Here is a 17594-nt window from a genome sequence, read left to right as displayed (position 1 = left end):
GTAAACCAGTAGCAGTATCTCTCAAATAAAGAGAAAAAAAATCAAAACCAAAACCCAATTCCGGTTGATAGCGAAAAAGACCAATAGATGTCGTTTCCAGCCTAACTTCTTCATACGGAGTCCGATTAAGGCGATTCAAAAACCCCTGGAAACGTAAGACAAAAATAAAGAACTTTCATTTAGAACTCTCTGACAAATTCAGCATATATCTGGTCGAAAAATGCATCATAAGATTCAGATACGAATCTGATTCTCCCGCAGCACCTATATAGACAATTCTCTATTATCTCTAGCTCAAAATTCTAATTTACTCATATCTTATATATATATATGGTTGTAAGCTAACTATTAAACTCTCAAATATCAACTCCAAGTCATACTTAATATCATGTATGTAACCCATGTCGCCAAATATCACATGATTTACTAATTTTCAAACACCCAATATTTTACTAACCATCAAATCTCATGTCTATCCCTCATTAGCTAGCTACTCAATCCTCGAAAAATTTCAACTTATTTCTTAGCTTTCACCAAATATTCATATTCCTCAATTACTATCGATTATTTCTTAGGTATTACCAAATATCGATATTCCTCAATTACTATCAACCTTAGATCCGAAGAATATAACCTAGAGCTCTGATACCAAACTGTCACACCCGACCCTAGACAACCTCAATCGGCATCGGGCGTGAAATAGAAAGATCACAATTGACACTTAAGAGTCTCCAAATTATTTCAATATCATAATATCATATTATATTACAACTGAATTACCAAAGTTTTAACCATAATTCTAACAATAAGCAGCCAACTTCCAAACATCGCCTAAATGATCGGTAACCTTCTCTATATCATGTACTTTCTCACCTAAAAACATTAAAACATTTAAAACGTGAGACAAAAATCTCAGTAAGAAACTATCAGCTGTAAAAACCAACTTTACTTAACATAGCTACATATATACATTTATAAAGGGATTTAATCAAAACCTTATAAAATATACTCAGAACTTAAGTTCATATAACTTTATATATATAAAGCATCTTGTCAAAAAGAATCAAAAAAATAAACGTTTCATCAAACCAATTCATAATCAAATGAATGTTTTATCAAACCAACTTGTAATCAAATAAATATTTTATCAAACCAACTCGTAATCAATCAAACGTAAAACCTTATATCAAAATCAATCATAACCGAAAACATAATCCAAATGAACTTAAAACATTGTATCCATCCTCGAGTTTCTCCCCTTAAGTATCAATCTATAACCACATATATAGTCGAGACGTCTCTTAACATTGCCTATCCCATATGGTCTTACCCAACACTTCGCTGCCATACCCAATAGGTCTTCAGACTGTGTACACAGGTCATGTCCCTCACTGAACATGGTCTTCAAATATAAAACCACCGATCCGAATAACTCTCGATGGATATAAAATCATAAAATCATAGCGTGCTCAAATTTCAACCATAAATCATTTGGCTTCAATTAGCTCTTGTATAAAAATAACCACAGTTATTCAAAATATCAATCCTTAATCAATAAAAATTCCAAAGTTAATCAATCAAATTAAGTCTTAAATCAAAATAACCAAGTAAAATCTGAAAGTCACATAGAAGCATAGTCAATAGCTTCATTTGAACCATAATTTCACAATAAAAAACAAAATCGTGGAAAATCCCAATTTTACAAAATACCCGTATAAACCCTGAAATATCAATTTCTGAAAATTCTTTGATTATATATATCTATATACATAAAACTCAAAATATAGTTGATAGTTACTTACATTGGCTACTAATTGAAGAAAACAACCCGTTCAATTCGTCTCTAAATTCTGTCAAAGACGTTTTCCCTACAAACACTGCCGAAACGCAAAAACTCTTCGGTTAGGACTTAGATCTATGTATAAGGATACTATGGTTTCAATTTCGAGTGATTCGGACGGTCGAAACTCCGTAAATCAAAGAAACGGTGGAGAAACGGTTCAGGAACGATAAATATGCAGAAGAAATGGAAAGAAGAAGAAAAAGAAATAAAAATGGAAAAAAATCAGATAATGATCTTGATCTCTCCCCACCTCTTCGCATATATATATCCATATTGGCAAATATCAAGTTTGGTCCTCCATCTTTATATAATCTTTTAAAAATTACTCTAAACTTTTAATTTACACATAAAACCATCGAATTAACTCCAAACTTTTCCTATAGCACCAAATAAAAATCACACACTTAATAATTATAATATATACTAATATCAAAATAGAAATTTTAGAAATTTAGACACGGACGTGACAGACGCCACTCAAACTACAGACAACAGTCAACAGAAAAATAATTTTTGATCCAAAAGCTTCTGGACAAAAGTCCAAGGTGACTCCAGTCAACGATAGCAGAATATAAAATAGTGACACCAGTCAAAATACAAACGATAGTATGTCGAAATTCAAGATCGCTCAAGAAATCACTCACTTTACAGTCGATTTAGAGATTGCGGTCGAAAGGTCGATTTGGAGACCTGCAAAATAGAAGATCGCTTTTGGAGATCTACACCTGCAGTCGATTTAGAGACTAGGGTCGAAAGGTCGATTTGGAGACCTGCAAAAGGATCGCTTTGGGAGATCCACACCTGCAATCGATTTAGAGACTGGGGTTGAAAGGTCGATTTGGAGACCTGCAAAGTAGAGGATCGTTTTGGGAGATCTACACATGCAGTCGATTTAGAGACCTGTAAAAGGATCGCTTTGAGAGATCCACACTTGCGGTCGATTTAGAGACTGGGGTCGAAAGGTCGATTTGGAGACCTGCAACATGGAAGATCGCTTTGGGAGATCTACACCTGTAGTCGATTTAGAGACTGGGGTCGAAAGGTCGATTTGGAGACCTGCAAAATAGAATATCGCTTTGGGAGATCTACGCCTGTAGTCAATTTAGAGACTGGGGTCGAAAGGTCGATTTGGAGACCTGCAAAGTAGAAGATCGCTTTGGGAGATCCACACCTGCAATCGATTTAGAGATTGGGGTCGAAAGATCGATTTGGAGACCTGCAAAAGGATCGCTTTCGGAGATCCACACCTGCAGTCGATTTAGAGACTGGGATCGAAAGGTCAATTTGGAGACCTACAAAGTAGAGGATCGCTTTGGGAGATCTAGACATGCAGTCGATTTAGAGACTGGGGTCGAAAGGTCGATTTGGAGACTTGCAAAGTATGATGAAATTTGAGGCTAACGTATGGCAGCGGAAATATAAAAATTTTAACATTTTTCCATCAACCCAAGATCCGTTAATCGTTATTTCATATAAAGAGGGATAGAAGGAAATACCTTTTGATGAACTATCTACCGTTGCAAGCGAAGTGCCCTCAACTCTTACTCCGAGTTCACGAGCACAAAACAAACACAACCCAAAATCAAGTTAGATATCAACCGTATAAAAGCAATCAAGAATAGATTGCCTCTAATCAATCAACACAAGATCAAGGAATAAAAGAAAGAGATGAAAATCAATTGAACGGAAGGAAGCGGTAGACAATCTCGTCCTCAAACTTGTGGGTCGAAATACTCTCTCTCTCTCTGACTAGGGTTGGCCGAAATTTACATAGGAGGGGGGTATAAATACTCTCTTGTATCTAAACCCTAGTTAGATAGAATTAGGTTACTGAATAAAAATTTAATTCGGAATATAATTCTTATTTATTATCTATTAATATATCTAAATATAAAGATAATAATAATAACCTTATAGGATAATAATAGGAGTAATTTTAATCTCATTAAACCTCCTAACTTATTTATCCTTTTATTAATTTAATTCACAATAATAATCTAATTAGAATTGTTAAAATCAAATTAAATTATTTATGTATTTTCATACATAAAATCGCCCCCCTCTCTCTACTGGGTCTTAGTGGACTCAGGCTCTGTTCTTTATCACTTAATTTCAGTAACAATCAGTTCAGTTCAGTTCAATTCAGTTCAGTTCAGTTCAGTTCAGTTCAATTCAATTCAATTCAATTCAGTTCAGTTCAGTTCAGTTCAGCATTCAGTTTCAGCATCCAGTTTCAGCATCCAGTTTCAACATTCAGTTTCAGTATTCAGTAATTTATCATTATTTATTATATTATCTATTTATATATAATTTATTATAATTATAATTATTATTTATCTATAATTTATCATTATTTATTATTATTATTATTTATAGTTTATCATTATCTATAAATTAGATAAAAGTCAAGAAATGATAGTTTATTAAAGTATATATTGTTTAATAAAAAAAAATAAAACTAAAGTATGCATCCATATTTAAAAATTAGGAATGGCATCCATATTATGAATTATTTCTCAAATTTATCCAATTTATCAATGTTAGAGATAAAATTCCACCATTTTAGACGTTAGAGGTAAAATTACTTCTGACCCAAAACGTTATTTTTGCACTTTAACCCTTAATTAAAATAAAAAGTTAAGAGTTTGTATTCATATGAAGATTTGTATTTAATTTCATAGGCTTTAAATTATATATAAATTTGTGTTTGTATGTAATTTGTATTTTTAATTTAAATTAGACTCATTTTTATTTAATTTCATAGGCTTTTATCGAGCCAAGATTTTATCATCCCGAGCTTTTATTTGATATTCAATTTAGTTTTATCTTTAATAATATATTTATTTATTATTGATATTATTAAATTTATTAGAACCATTATTATTATAAGTTCATTAATGTCCAATATTATCATGAAAATTATTTTAAAGTCTAATATCATCATTATTGTTAAGTTCGATTAAGTTCGGTAGCATTCAGTTAAGTTCAGTTAAGTTCAGTATTCAGTTAAATTCAGTTCAGTATTCAGCAGTATTCAGTTCAGTTCAGTTCAGTTCAATTCAATTCAGTTCAGTTCAGTTCAGTTCAGTTCAGTTTTTTTCAGCGATAAAGAACAGAGCCTCAGTTGGGCTTCCATCAATTAATTAACATCTGTTTCTCTTTTGGGCTCCAAGTCTTATGTGTGACCCATTAGGTTCTTATTGCTTCTAGCCGTATGCAACTATTAAATTAATTTTCACAGAATTATATTTAATCTTTGCATAACGGAATGAGTACGCGAAATGTGATTAGCAAATCCGAAACATTCCCCCAGAGCTATAAGAAGACAGGTTGATTATGTCGTTGACCTTTCCGTATTAATTACAGTATAATTCGATCCTTTATCAACTACATCCTTGAACTGAATCTTATGACTATGGATAATGTCAAGTCACATATAGCGAGACGTTCGTTTTACTTGTACAGGCCGAGTCAACTCCAATTAGATAGGTTAAGTGAAATCTGTATTTCAAGTCTTAAGCTATCACCTTGCAAGGATTTAGAGTCGAGTCTTCCACAAGCGATCCTTGGACGTATCTCCCATTTATCGGGAGTGACAAATGCTCAATCCAATGTATAATTATACTGCAATTACTTCCTGTGATACCCAACGTCTGCCGTTCACACCCCAGAGTCATCTCTGTTATGGATCGTGTTACAACAGGATCAAAGCATCACATTCCATAATCCAGAATCACTAATTAACATTCCTTTGAGTCTGAGAATTACTTATACCTATTAATACCAATGAGATGAACAGGTGACAAGGATGAATCTACCCATCCTATTATCTCAAGTCGGGTCCCCAATCCTAATGAACTCCTTTTCATTGGATCCACGTAACTGTCCAGATATCTGTATATATGAAGCTTGTGAGATCAACTGTCTGTCTCGACAGAAGACATTGTTACATGCAAGTCTCAGTAGTGATATGTCAATCCTAAACATATTACATGACTTGGGGTGGTTTTAAGTTTATTAGTTTATTATAAAGTTTCGTATCACTTCATGCTTGTATGAACACTTTATAATCACTTTAAACAAACTTATGGATTTCCTTTTATCAGACTTTATTTAGTTCTTAAAAGGGATTGCCTTTATATAGTTATGAAACCATATCTCATTAAAACAAATGATATAAAAAAAACACTTCATTTACATTAAGTTTGTATCCTAGAACAATTGTCTATAGGACGCTAAACCCCAACAAAGTAGAGGATCGCATTGGGAGATCTACACCTGCAGTCGATTTAGAGACTGGGGTCGAAATGTCGATTTGGAGACCTGCAAAATAAAAGATCGCTTGGGGGAATCTACACCTCAAGTCGATTCGGAGGCTGGGGTCGGAAGGTAAGATGTGGCAACCTGACCAGGTATTCAGGGTGTCCTCCTCCTACCCTATATGTGTCTTTTACTTTAACATATTTCGCATTGCATGTGTTGCATTCACGAAAAAGGTTTTTGAAAGAGCACACACATCACTGTCAAAAATAGAAAAGTAGGGGCAACTGTAGACACCGAAGCGGAGGACCCATGACGAAAACCCACGATAAACGGTCGAGACGGCTGATTCCATTAAATCCGCAAATTTTGAAAATAAAAAATAAATAATAAAATAAAAAGGAAAATCACGGAGAACGACGTTCGCGAGTCCCACGAACAAGCTTGGTCTCTCCCGAAAATATCCCACCAGTCCCAAAACACAACCCCCGAAAAAAATAACTTCCTAAATCGAAACAATAAATAATATGGTGGAATTTTACGTTCATATATTGACAAAACACAGATCCCAAAATCAAATTGCAACTGTGTAAATGAACTTAAATAACAATTTAGTTCATAAACTGTCAGACTAGTAAAAAAACGTAAAATTCCACCATATTATTTATTGTTTCGATTTAGGAAGTTATTTTTTTCGAGGGTTGTGTTTTGCTGATATGTAAGAATAATTTTTTTTAAAATAAAAATGTCTTTACTTATAATTAGAACTTCAATGTGTAATTGTAATACTTTGTTTTGTAAATAAAACATATCACAAACCTTTATTTGTAAACTTTTAAATCACATGTCTCTATTTGCAAATTGGGCAAACCACATGCATTTTTTCGTACTTTTCCCATGAATTTTTACTTCACGTTTCAAAGTGCTTAAGTCGTTCCAACGGCGTACTTAAGCGAAATCATGTAAATCAACAGGGTTTTGAAACGTGTTTAAATCGTTCCAACGGCGATTAAGGCACGAACCATGTAAATAAATGAATTTGGAGAGAGAAATTAGCTGAAACTTGATGTATATAGCTTAAGAAAATATTCATATGCTGTAATCTTTATATTTATCTTCTTCTCTCCTCCCTCTAATATATATTAATTCATGAAATGGGTGATTCTTTAATAAAATGGCTTTCAATAATATATGCTCAAAATGGTTTTCAAAATGAGAAAGAAAAGGTTTCAAATGAATTTTAAACTTAAAGAAATATGCGATTAGCCGTTAGCACCTAATGTGTTAAGTAGGAGGCCGATGGTTCAGACCAGGGCGATGTCGAGGTGCCTAGTAGCCTTTCTCTGGAAAGGAGCTAGCCTTCTCGGCTCGTACCCAATTTCCTGAACCCACACCGGTCTCCCGTAAGGAATCGGTGTTCATTTCCCATTCGTGGATGGCGACTCTTCCATGCTTCGAGCTCCAGTCCTACCGAGTAGCTTGATTCCTAGATTGGTTGCTTTCGGCGCCAATCACAATATTATCGTCAACGGTGTCTACCCCCCGGGCTCACCAAGCGAGGCCTGACACCTACAAATGTATTTCAATGATTAGAAATGAGTTACCTCGATTCTGGGAGCACTTCTACTATTTATAGGTAACTAAAGTGATATCTCAGACACGTGGCATCTTATGATAGGTCAGTGGACCCTATCTTTTCGTGCCATTATGTTTATGAGAATGAAGTATTTGGAATCCAGCATTTTGATTGGTCCATGTGTCTTCCGAAATACCCTTCCAGAAGTTGCCTTCGGCAACATGAAGACGACCGAACCATTGTCTTCGGTCAATGCTTTGACGAAGACTGTAATTCTTCATTTCTCTTGCGTTGATCAGGGCCCATCTGAACTCCTTAAATCATAGTGGGCCCACTAAAGATAAGCCCAACTAATTTAATACTATAACAAAAAGAAAACCCTAATGCCTTAATCTATAGAACCCATGAGTGAGAAAGTTCACATTCTTTTCTTTTTCCTCAATCGTTTGACTTACCTAGGAACTAGAATAGAGGAATGACCAATCTCGAATCAGTTGATGAGAAATGGGGAAGAAAGTTGGAATCTTTTAGTGATCTAGAAGTAGTTTTTCAACAAAAGTAAAGAATAAAAAGGTTGTGATTCGTCCATTTTTCATCTGATGGAAAAAGGGTGAGGAAAGGTAGGAGTAGAGTATTTTTTTTTGAGAGAGAAAGAAAGAGAAATAAATGTCCATAAAAATGGAGCTTTTGAAAATGGGTAAGTGTAGGTGAACACATTAAATGTGCAGTTAATGGGGGAGGATATGTTAGAGAGGAAATGGAGAGAGTTAGAGGAAGATTGTACCGGTTTTAGCGAAAGGGATTGATCCATGAAGATGGATGAGAAGGGTAAGATGAGTATTCTATGCTTTAAAATGAGGCAAAGAGAGAGAGAACCGATGAAAAGGGAGAGTCAAAGGTAAAAAATACTGGCCAATGATCACACTCGCCACCGGTATTAAAAAGTATAAAATTCAGTGATCATAATATTACAAAGGGTAAAGTTCAGTGGCCATGGGTGTAATTTACCCTAATCCAAACTTAACAATGAAGCAAGAACAAAAGATAACGAGTTTAATGGAAAATCTGATAAATAAACTGTAAAAGATATTCAAAGATTAGAACAATTAACTTTTAGAAAGAGTACCAAAAAGCTAACAAAAAGCTAATAAATCTTAAAAACATAATATATATATATATATATAAAGATTAAAAATATAACATTAAACTAAAATTAGCCATAATAAGACCTAAAGAAATTAGCCATAATAAAAATATCCAGAGTTTAGAGTTTATACAATAGAATTATCCTGTATTGAAATTGCATCCATAAATAGAATTATTAAGATTTGATTATTTAGTTTAAGAGACTCTAATAGTATTATGTTAAGAAATTACTCCATCCATTCCACTTTATAAATTATTTTTTTTTAAGAATTTTTAGTTTAGCCTTTTGCTCAAGCATTGTATTTGTGTTTTTTAAATATTTCAAGGTTTATTTCCCAACTATTATATGAAAGCAAATTTTTTTAGTTAACCAATATAAATTTATTAATTTTACTCTTTATTACTCCCTCCATTCCATTATATAGGTCATTCTAGCACATTAGTTTTTTTCCTAAATATAAATCATTCTAGGATTCCAAGAACTTTTAGTTTAGTTTTTTGGTCCAAATATTAAATATTTTGTATTGGTACATGTATTTTTTAATATTCCAACACTTATTCCCCAATAGTGAAATGAGAGAAAATTTTTTTTAGTTAACCAATATATTTCTTAATTTATGTGAAATACCCTAGAATGACTTATATAATGGAATGGAGGGAGTAGTATTTTTTAATTTGTGTGAAAATTTTTAGAATGATTTATACAATGGGATGAATAGAGTATTTAATTAAAAAAATGATAACTATTATTTCAATCATCCTTGAATAACATATAATTAAATTTGTATATCTTATCCAAAAATATAATTTAAAATATTTAGGATGGGGTTATGTTGATGATGTTAGAACTTAGAATTGTGCTTTTAAAAATGAGTATGAAAAACAAAGAAAGAAGAAAGAGAAAATTAGAGGTTGCAGTTGCACATGATTGGAAGAAAATTCCAAAAAGATGTGAATAGGATTCCCTGAAGAAGAGGCAATAAATGAAAGCCTCAAGTAGATGAAACAGATGTCCTTTGATGAGAGCGGGACTTAATTGAGAGGTTGTGTCCCATTAGGACTAGTTGATAATAATCCAGGCCCATATGAGGTTAAAAATCACATTTAATGTTAAAAGTATGTCCTAATTGACTAAAAGGCTAAAAAGAATTTCCAATATTTAGCACAAGGTACTGTCCGAACACGTGTACGGTAGCTGATGGTATAGTACTTTGTTCATATTACTTCCATCCAACGTGCTCTTCTAAGTCAAGTTGTAATCACTACGATTAGTCAATTGTTTTGTTTCTAATGGAGATTGAGTTGAGAATTACTATTAACTAACTATTGGTGATATAGTAATACAGTTTCTTTACACCAAGTAATTCAAAGTTTGAATTTTGGCGACTCTTATTTATTTAAACTGGTGATAGACTCTTATTTATTTAAATGAATTTTCAACGCATATAAGATGAATATGTACTTATCTATATGTTTGAAAATTGGACATTCGGGGTGAGTCAAAGATTATAATAAAAGTCATTATTGAATATCAACTATTAGTTTAATCTCTTAGTTCAAATAGTTTTTTTTCATCATCATACGAGAGTCTTTTGAACTAAGTGATGAGAAGTTGAGATTGATGGGCTCCTGATGGGTTTTGACTTCTGTACTGTGTTGATAGTGGTCCATGTGAAACACTCTAACGATTAAGTCAGTAACGAAATCGTTAAATATAGTAGGAGATTGGGAGAAAGGAAGTAGAGAGAAGATTCAAAGAAATAATTTATGTCCTGTACCATAGGCTGGGTCTTCCTATTTATAGCTAATCCTTAAGGAGTTGAGGAATGTCCTAAATGCCTATGAGATGTCTTATGATCTTCTCATAATCATTGCGTCATACTGGCTGCAAGGGATACTAATTTAGAGCATGGGGTAGGATCTTAATTTTAGGCCCATATGCTTTATCAGAAGTCTCTCCCCTCCCTCAAGTCATCGAGTTGAGTCACTGTGTGCAAGTGTCTTTGGGGGTAAATTGAGTGTTCCATTTGGATCTTCTCTGAGCCTCTAGTGGATGTGAGGTCTTTTACTTCTCATTGTACTTTATGTACCACACACATTATGTGTTTAATTTTGGCGACTAAGCTAGGCTATAATTATGACACAAATGAGGCATTTAATGGGTGTGCCAGACGTGGGCAGTCATAATTGTTTATGTTTCCCCAATGTCTGTGCTTGCATTTAGTAGAATGACGATTAGTTTTCGCCTTTCTAACTATAAATAGGGAAGGGAAAATTCATGTCGTCTAGTTTGCTTTATCTCTCATGCTTCATGCTTCTTCTTTTTGCGTCTTTGTTCTTTTTACGAGTTTTCAAGCGAAGAACTTGGTGGTGTTTCCAACAAGGAATTTGAGGTCAGTCTTCAGTTACATTGGCTTCTACTTTCTTCTAGTACCTCTTCCCTTTCCCCCCTTTTCCCCCATTTAGAGATATTTAGGTGAGAGTTTGCTATAGTATGTCCATCGGCGAGTTTTCTGGCTCAATAAGTCCCCATTAGAGGTAGAAGTGGAGGAGGCTGAGTAGGGTCTGTCATGTTAGGAGCTTGAAGGTATAGAAACTCCATCAACCTCTGGGGCAGTAGGTAGCAAGATGCAAAAGTCAGAACCTAACTGCCATCAGTGTTGCCACCACGCCTTAGTGGAGGAGTTATGCGCGCAAATCGATGGGTGGTAATGGGGGATACCCGATATGTACAGGAGCCTAGGTTAGGTGTAGGGGCTATGTTTTGTGATTTGATAGAAATGACGTGGCCTCGAGGGCTAGGGAGAAACATCAATTCTTTCGGACTTAAGTATGATCTGTTTAAGCGACTATCAGTGCTAAAGTCTAAGAAAGTGGAGGATGGTTATAACATCATCCCCGTGAGAGAATTAGAGGCAATCATGACCGTATATCGACTGGCCTGATCGTTGATCCTAGCTGCCCTGACCAAGGATGGGAGGGTGAATGACCATTATGAGCGGAATGAAATGTTTGTGTATGAGGATCAATTAGATGCGGTGATGAGGCTACTAATGCTGCCTTTTTCATCAAGGTTCTAAGAGAGTTTAACATGGCTCCGGCCTAAATAACGGGTAATTGGTGGAGGCTAATAGTGGCGATGTATTCATTGTGGTGGGCGGCTGGCTTCCGGGTGACTAGGTTGGTATTTTAACACTTCTTCAAACCTTCATAGGCTAAGAACTCGCAGCATGTGAGTTTGTGCATCCCCACCCGAAGTTTATTGGGCGGGCTTAGATTAAAGCCCCATAGAGTGGAGATATCAATATTTGAAGGTGAAGATGATGTACCTTGCATTCCCCTTTAAAGTGAACTGGAATATGAAGCCCACCTACCTGAGCATCTAACTTTTTTAGAGGGATTTTACTATACGAAAGTGTACCTTGGTGGGATGGCTGGGTAATGTTGCCCCGGAACCTCAACAAGATTATGAGGATCTGATTTTGAATTATTTAAAGAGCGGGTGGTTTATCTACTCGACATGGCGGGTCACTCGTCTAGAGGGTTGGAAGAAGAACGGTTTGAGAAAGCATCTTTAGGGGAGAGGCCTCATCCCTCAAGATCTCGTCGATCTAGAGGCTGCTATTAAAGTGATGGTGGAAGAATATGCTCCTGCTGAGAGTAGGAATGCTTTCAACTTCTTTGTGTTTACTAGTGGACAATCGAGGGGGGCCTTTTGTTGTCCATTCTTGTGCCCATTTAGTGCACTGACCTTAATTAATTTCTTTTACATATACAATGGCAAGAGGGGACCAACTAGGTTGGTCGGTGGATCTTGATGAGTTCGAGTTTCCCTATGACCTGGAGCCAATAACTGGGGATTTTCAAGAGGACATCGAGCTTCCTTTAGCATTGGATTACACGTTATTTGCTTGAGGTCATGAGTGTGTAGGGACTGGTGTCTTGACCTCTAATGCGGAAGTGGATAGTGCCTGAGTTGAGGTGGGTGCGAGGAATAAAAGTGTGACTGCAGAAGCCGTTCTTGGCACATTGACTCTTCTAAGACCCATATCTCGAAAGAAAAGGGCAGGGAGAAAGCCTATTGATGTGCCTGATTCAGATGAGAGCGTGGAAGAAGTGTAAGGGGGTCTTCTCGTGGTAGGCTCTCCTTAAGTTATGGTGTTGGAGGATGATGTCGAAGGGGAGCCTGTGTCAAAGAGGTGTAAGACTGACTTAGTGCAGCCACGAGTGTTAGATAAGGGCGAGGCATTGCATCATATTGAAGAGGAGTCCGAGGAGCACATCATGAAGGCAACTAGCTTTGTGAAAGAACTAAGCAAAAGGTCTTTGACTTTCTGGACTTCGTGAGATGTTTAACGCCATATGAGGATGTGCCAAACAATTTGCTATGAAGGCATCTAATGTCGCTGGCGCTAGTTCTAAGAGAAAAGAAGATGGTTTGGGAGCTCAACGTGAGGAACTCAATAAGCCGAGTTGTGGCCTCAAATGGAGCTGTAAATGATAGGCTCTTCGGAAGTTGTGGCTTTGTGACTTTTTACTCTCTTTGTTCTTCTTTTTTGTTATTGTACATTCTCTATTCTTACCTTTACTTGATGGAACAGAATATGGTAGAGCTGAACTTGGCTCTAAATCAGTAATGCGAGCTCGAGAAAAGTCTGGAGAAGGCTAAGAAGAAGTCAGAGTCTCGATAGAAAGAGGTGGCTTTTTTGAAGCGACGAACAAAGAGGTTGACAAGGGAGAAGGAAACCCTAATCGGCCAGAAAGCTGAGCTAGAGAAAGCACGTTGATGCCTTCAATTCTAAATACACTTTCCGTTCTATCTTCTGATGAACTGAATCAACAACAAACAGTTAGGGAAGGGCCGAAATCTGGTGTCCCCTCTCCGATGGTAAGTCAATCGGATACTTAGGAGTAAGTAATAACTTGAAAGCAGTTAATGAGAGATTGTGAATAGTGAATGTACCTAGAGCTCTGTTTCCAAGGCTATATAGATAATCACATGCATAAAGTGTAATTTCTAATTAGGTTCAGTTAATTGTCTTTCCACATGTAGACCGTTGGTTGGCTTTGGACTCATTTCCCTTTATGTCATTCTGTAATATCTAGCATGATCTAGGGAATAGAAGCGTACCTTTGAGGTCTGAAGCTCCTTTGCTTGGCTTTAATTCATTTATCCTATATCAGATGTCTCCCCCAAGCTTTAAAAACCTCTTCGAGGCTTCGTTATTGAAAACAACGATGTCACCTGGTGAATGCTTATTAGTGATGACACTTTACTGCCATATCATATGAGTCGTCATTCCAAAGCCCATCATTATTACCTTAGGCTTTGGGATAAACAAAAAGCCTAAGGAGTAATGATGGAAACCTTTCCTATTTCCTCCCCTATATATATAGTGGAAAAGACGTCTTCCAAAATTCACCTTGTGGCTTTGCTTCCTCTTCTGCAATTTAACCTGTAAGTTTCTTTATCCTTCTTCTTTACTTTTCTTTATCTCTCTTTCCATGGCTCCCAAATCACACAAAACTAGTTCTAAAATATCTTTCAAAAAGTAGCCAACCTTCTTTTTCCCGAAACCTAGAAGAAGCTTCTGCAAAGATTCATAAAGTTAATCCAAATGTTCCTGCACAACCTTCAATTATGATGCCGGAGCTTGTTAATATAGCTATAGACATTGGAGTTGGAGGACCCATGATGAAAACCTATGATAAACGGTAAAAAACGATAAAAGCGACTGATTCACATGAAAAATAAAAATTCTGAAAAATCTTAGACAGTTCATTCAAACAGAACCGTCAGACTCGTACCAATCAAGCGGGGCCAACAAAACTCGCCAAATCCAACATAGGGCCTATGTAAATGGGCCTGTTGGCTTGAACACGGGTCCGTACAAGCAGACTCGTTCGTCCGATCCCGGGCTCGATCGATCAGGCCAGCCTGCTCAACCCCGAGCCCATGCGAAAATGGGCTCAAAACGTTGGTCACGGGTCTGCGGCCCATGGCCGTGAGCCTTCGGCTTGCGCCTATTTACAAGCGGGAGCCGAAAAGCCCAAGCCCATCCTGTCCATAGGTGTGGCTCATGCCCAGGCCTTAGGCTTCACGTGTGTAAATAAGCACGAAGCCCGAGGCAGAGGGGAGGCAACTTTCGATCCCGAAACGCTGCCAAAATACTCTTGTAACACCGAAACACATTAAAATTAGTCGTTTTTTTCGATTTGAATCGAATACCAACTAAAAAGGTATTTTTCTGAGGTACTAGCTCAGTTTAATCATTTTAGTCCATTTTTACATGTGTTTTGTATTTTAATAATTGTTTTAAATTGTTGTTTTGATTTTAAAATAATAAACTTCATCTTTATAATCCTGATACATGAACAATGACTTGTTTCAGGTAGTTTGGGGTGGAAATGAAGTTTTTAGATTAGATCCGGGACTTTTACACTATTTTGAATTTTTTTAGCGGTGATTGGGATATCTTGCCTTTTCTGTCAACATAGGTTTAGTAATTGAATTTTCGTCACTAAATCTACTAGAAATTTAAAAATTGCATTTTCAAAGTGTTAATTGGGTTTTTTTTATGTTTTGGTATATAATAGTATTTTAGTTTTTTTATATATATATGTAAAGTTATATTATCTTTAGTTTTTATATATATATATATATATATGTATGTAACTTTTATATCTAATAGGTTTAGTTATTATATATATATATATATATATATATATATATATATATATATATATATATATTAGTTATAATTAACATGTTTATATTTTAGTATATAAATAGTTATATAATTTAGTTATATATGTTTATATGTAATATATATATTCACGTGTATTTAACTTTTATTATATATATATATAGTTATGATAAATAGCTTTGTTATGTTTAGTTATATTAAATAGTTGGATTATTTACTTTATTTTATAAATAGTATTATTTACTTTATAAATAATTATATTTATTTTATTTTACAAATAGTTATATTATGTACTTTTTAAATAGCGATAATATTTATTTTACCTATATATATAGTTAAATTCTTACTTTTATATTATTTATTTTATTTACATATAGTTATTGTATAGTTGTATATATTTATGTATAATATATGGTTGTTTAGGTTTATTTGCATATAATTAATATATAGTTTATATATTTATGTATAATATATGGTTTTGGGTTATATGTATATTTATAGGATATAGTTTATATATATATATTATGTTTTTGGGGTTCACTTGTATGTAATTAATATATAGTTTATATGTATAGGTATAATATATGATTTTGGAGGTGTTTGTACTTATTTAGTTATAATGGAAATGATTAATTAATATAGGTTATAATATATATATATATATTAGTTATAATAAATATAGGTTTAGTTATAATATATATATTAGTTATAATTAACATGTTTATATTTTAATATATAAATAGTTATATAATTTAGTTATATATGTTTATGTTATGTTTATAAGTAATATATATATTCATGTATATTTAAGTTTTATTATATATATATATATATATATATATATATATATATATATAGTTATGATAAATAGCTTCTTTATGTTTAGTTATATTAAATAGTTGGATTATTTACTTTATTTTATAAATAGTATTATTTACTTTATAAATAATTATATTTATTTTATTTTACAAATAGTTATATTATGTACTTTTTAAATAGTGATAATATTTATTTTACCTATATATATATATATATATATATATATATATATATATAGTTAAATTCTTACTTTATAAATACTATATTATTTATCTTATTTACATATAGTTATTGTATAGTTGTATATATTTATGTATAATATATGGTTGTTTAGGTTTATTTGCATATAATTAATATATAGTTTATATATTTATGTATAATATATGGTTTTGGGTTATATGTATATTTATAGGATATAGTTTATATATATATTATGTTTTTGGGTTCACTTGTATGTAATTAATATATAGTTTATATGTATAGGTATATTATATGATTTTGGAGGTGTTTGTACTTATTTAGTACATATATACATAGTATATTGGAGTAGAAATGGCATGATTAATTAATATAGGTTATAATATATATATTAGTTATAATATATATAGGTTTAGTTATAATATATATATTAGTTATAATTAACATGTTTATATTTTAATATATAAATAGTTATATAATTTAGTTATATATGTTTATGTTATGTTTATATGTAATATATATATTCATGTGTATTTAAGTTTTATATAAATAAAACGGTTTTCAAAACGAGAAAGAAATGATTTCAAATTAATTTTAAAATTAAAGGAATATGTGATTAGGCCAAAAGTGCATAGTAGTGTTAAATAGGAGGTCGGCGGTTCACGGGGCGATAATGGGGTGCCTAGCCACTTTTCTTTGTGAAAATGCCAGCCTTCCCATAACGTACCCAATTTCCCGAACCCAACTGGTCTCCCGCAAGGAGTCGAGTTACGTTTTCCCGTTTAAATCGGGTGCAACTCTACTTATCTCCGAACTCCGGTCCTGCCAAGTTGTTTGATTTACACATCGGATTCGCTTCGATAACACACGGTCGACCAACGATTTCATCCCTTCGGGTCTTCTGGGCGAGGCTTGAAATCTACAATGGCGACTCGGCTGGGGAAGTGAGAAATTGATTCCGAAAGACATTGTTAGGCACTAATGGGGACATATTATATTATTCTTTTTCGTATGCATTCATTCGCATCTATACAAACCTTTTGGG

Source organism: Euphorbia lathyris, chromosome 10 (genome assembly GCF_963576675.1).
Source record: "Euphorbia lathyris chromosome 10, ddEupLath1.1, whole genome shotgun sequence".
Classification (NCBI taxonomy): domain Eukaryota; kingdom Viridiplantae; phylum Streptophyta; class Magnoliopsida; order Malpighiales; family Euphorbiaceae; genus Euphorbia; species Euphorbia lathyris.
The sequence above is the reverse complement of the archived record's forward strand: the minus strand, read 5'-3'. Positions refer to the sequence as shown.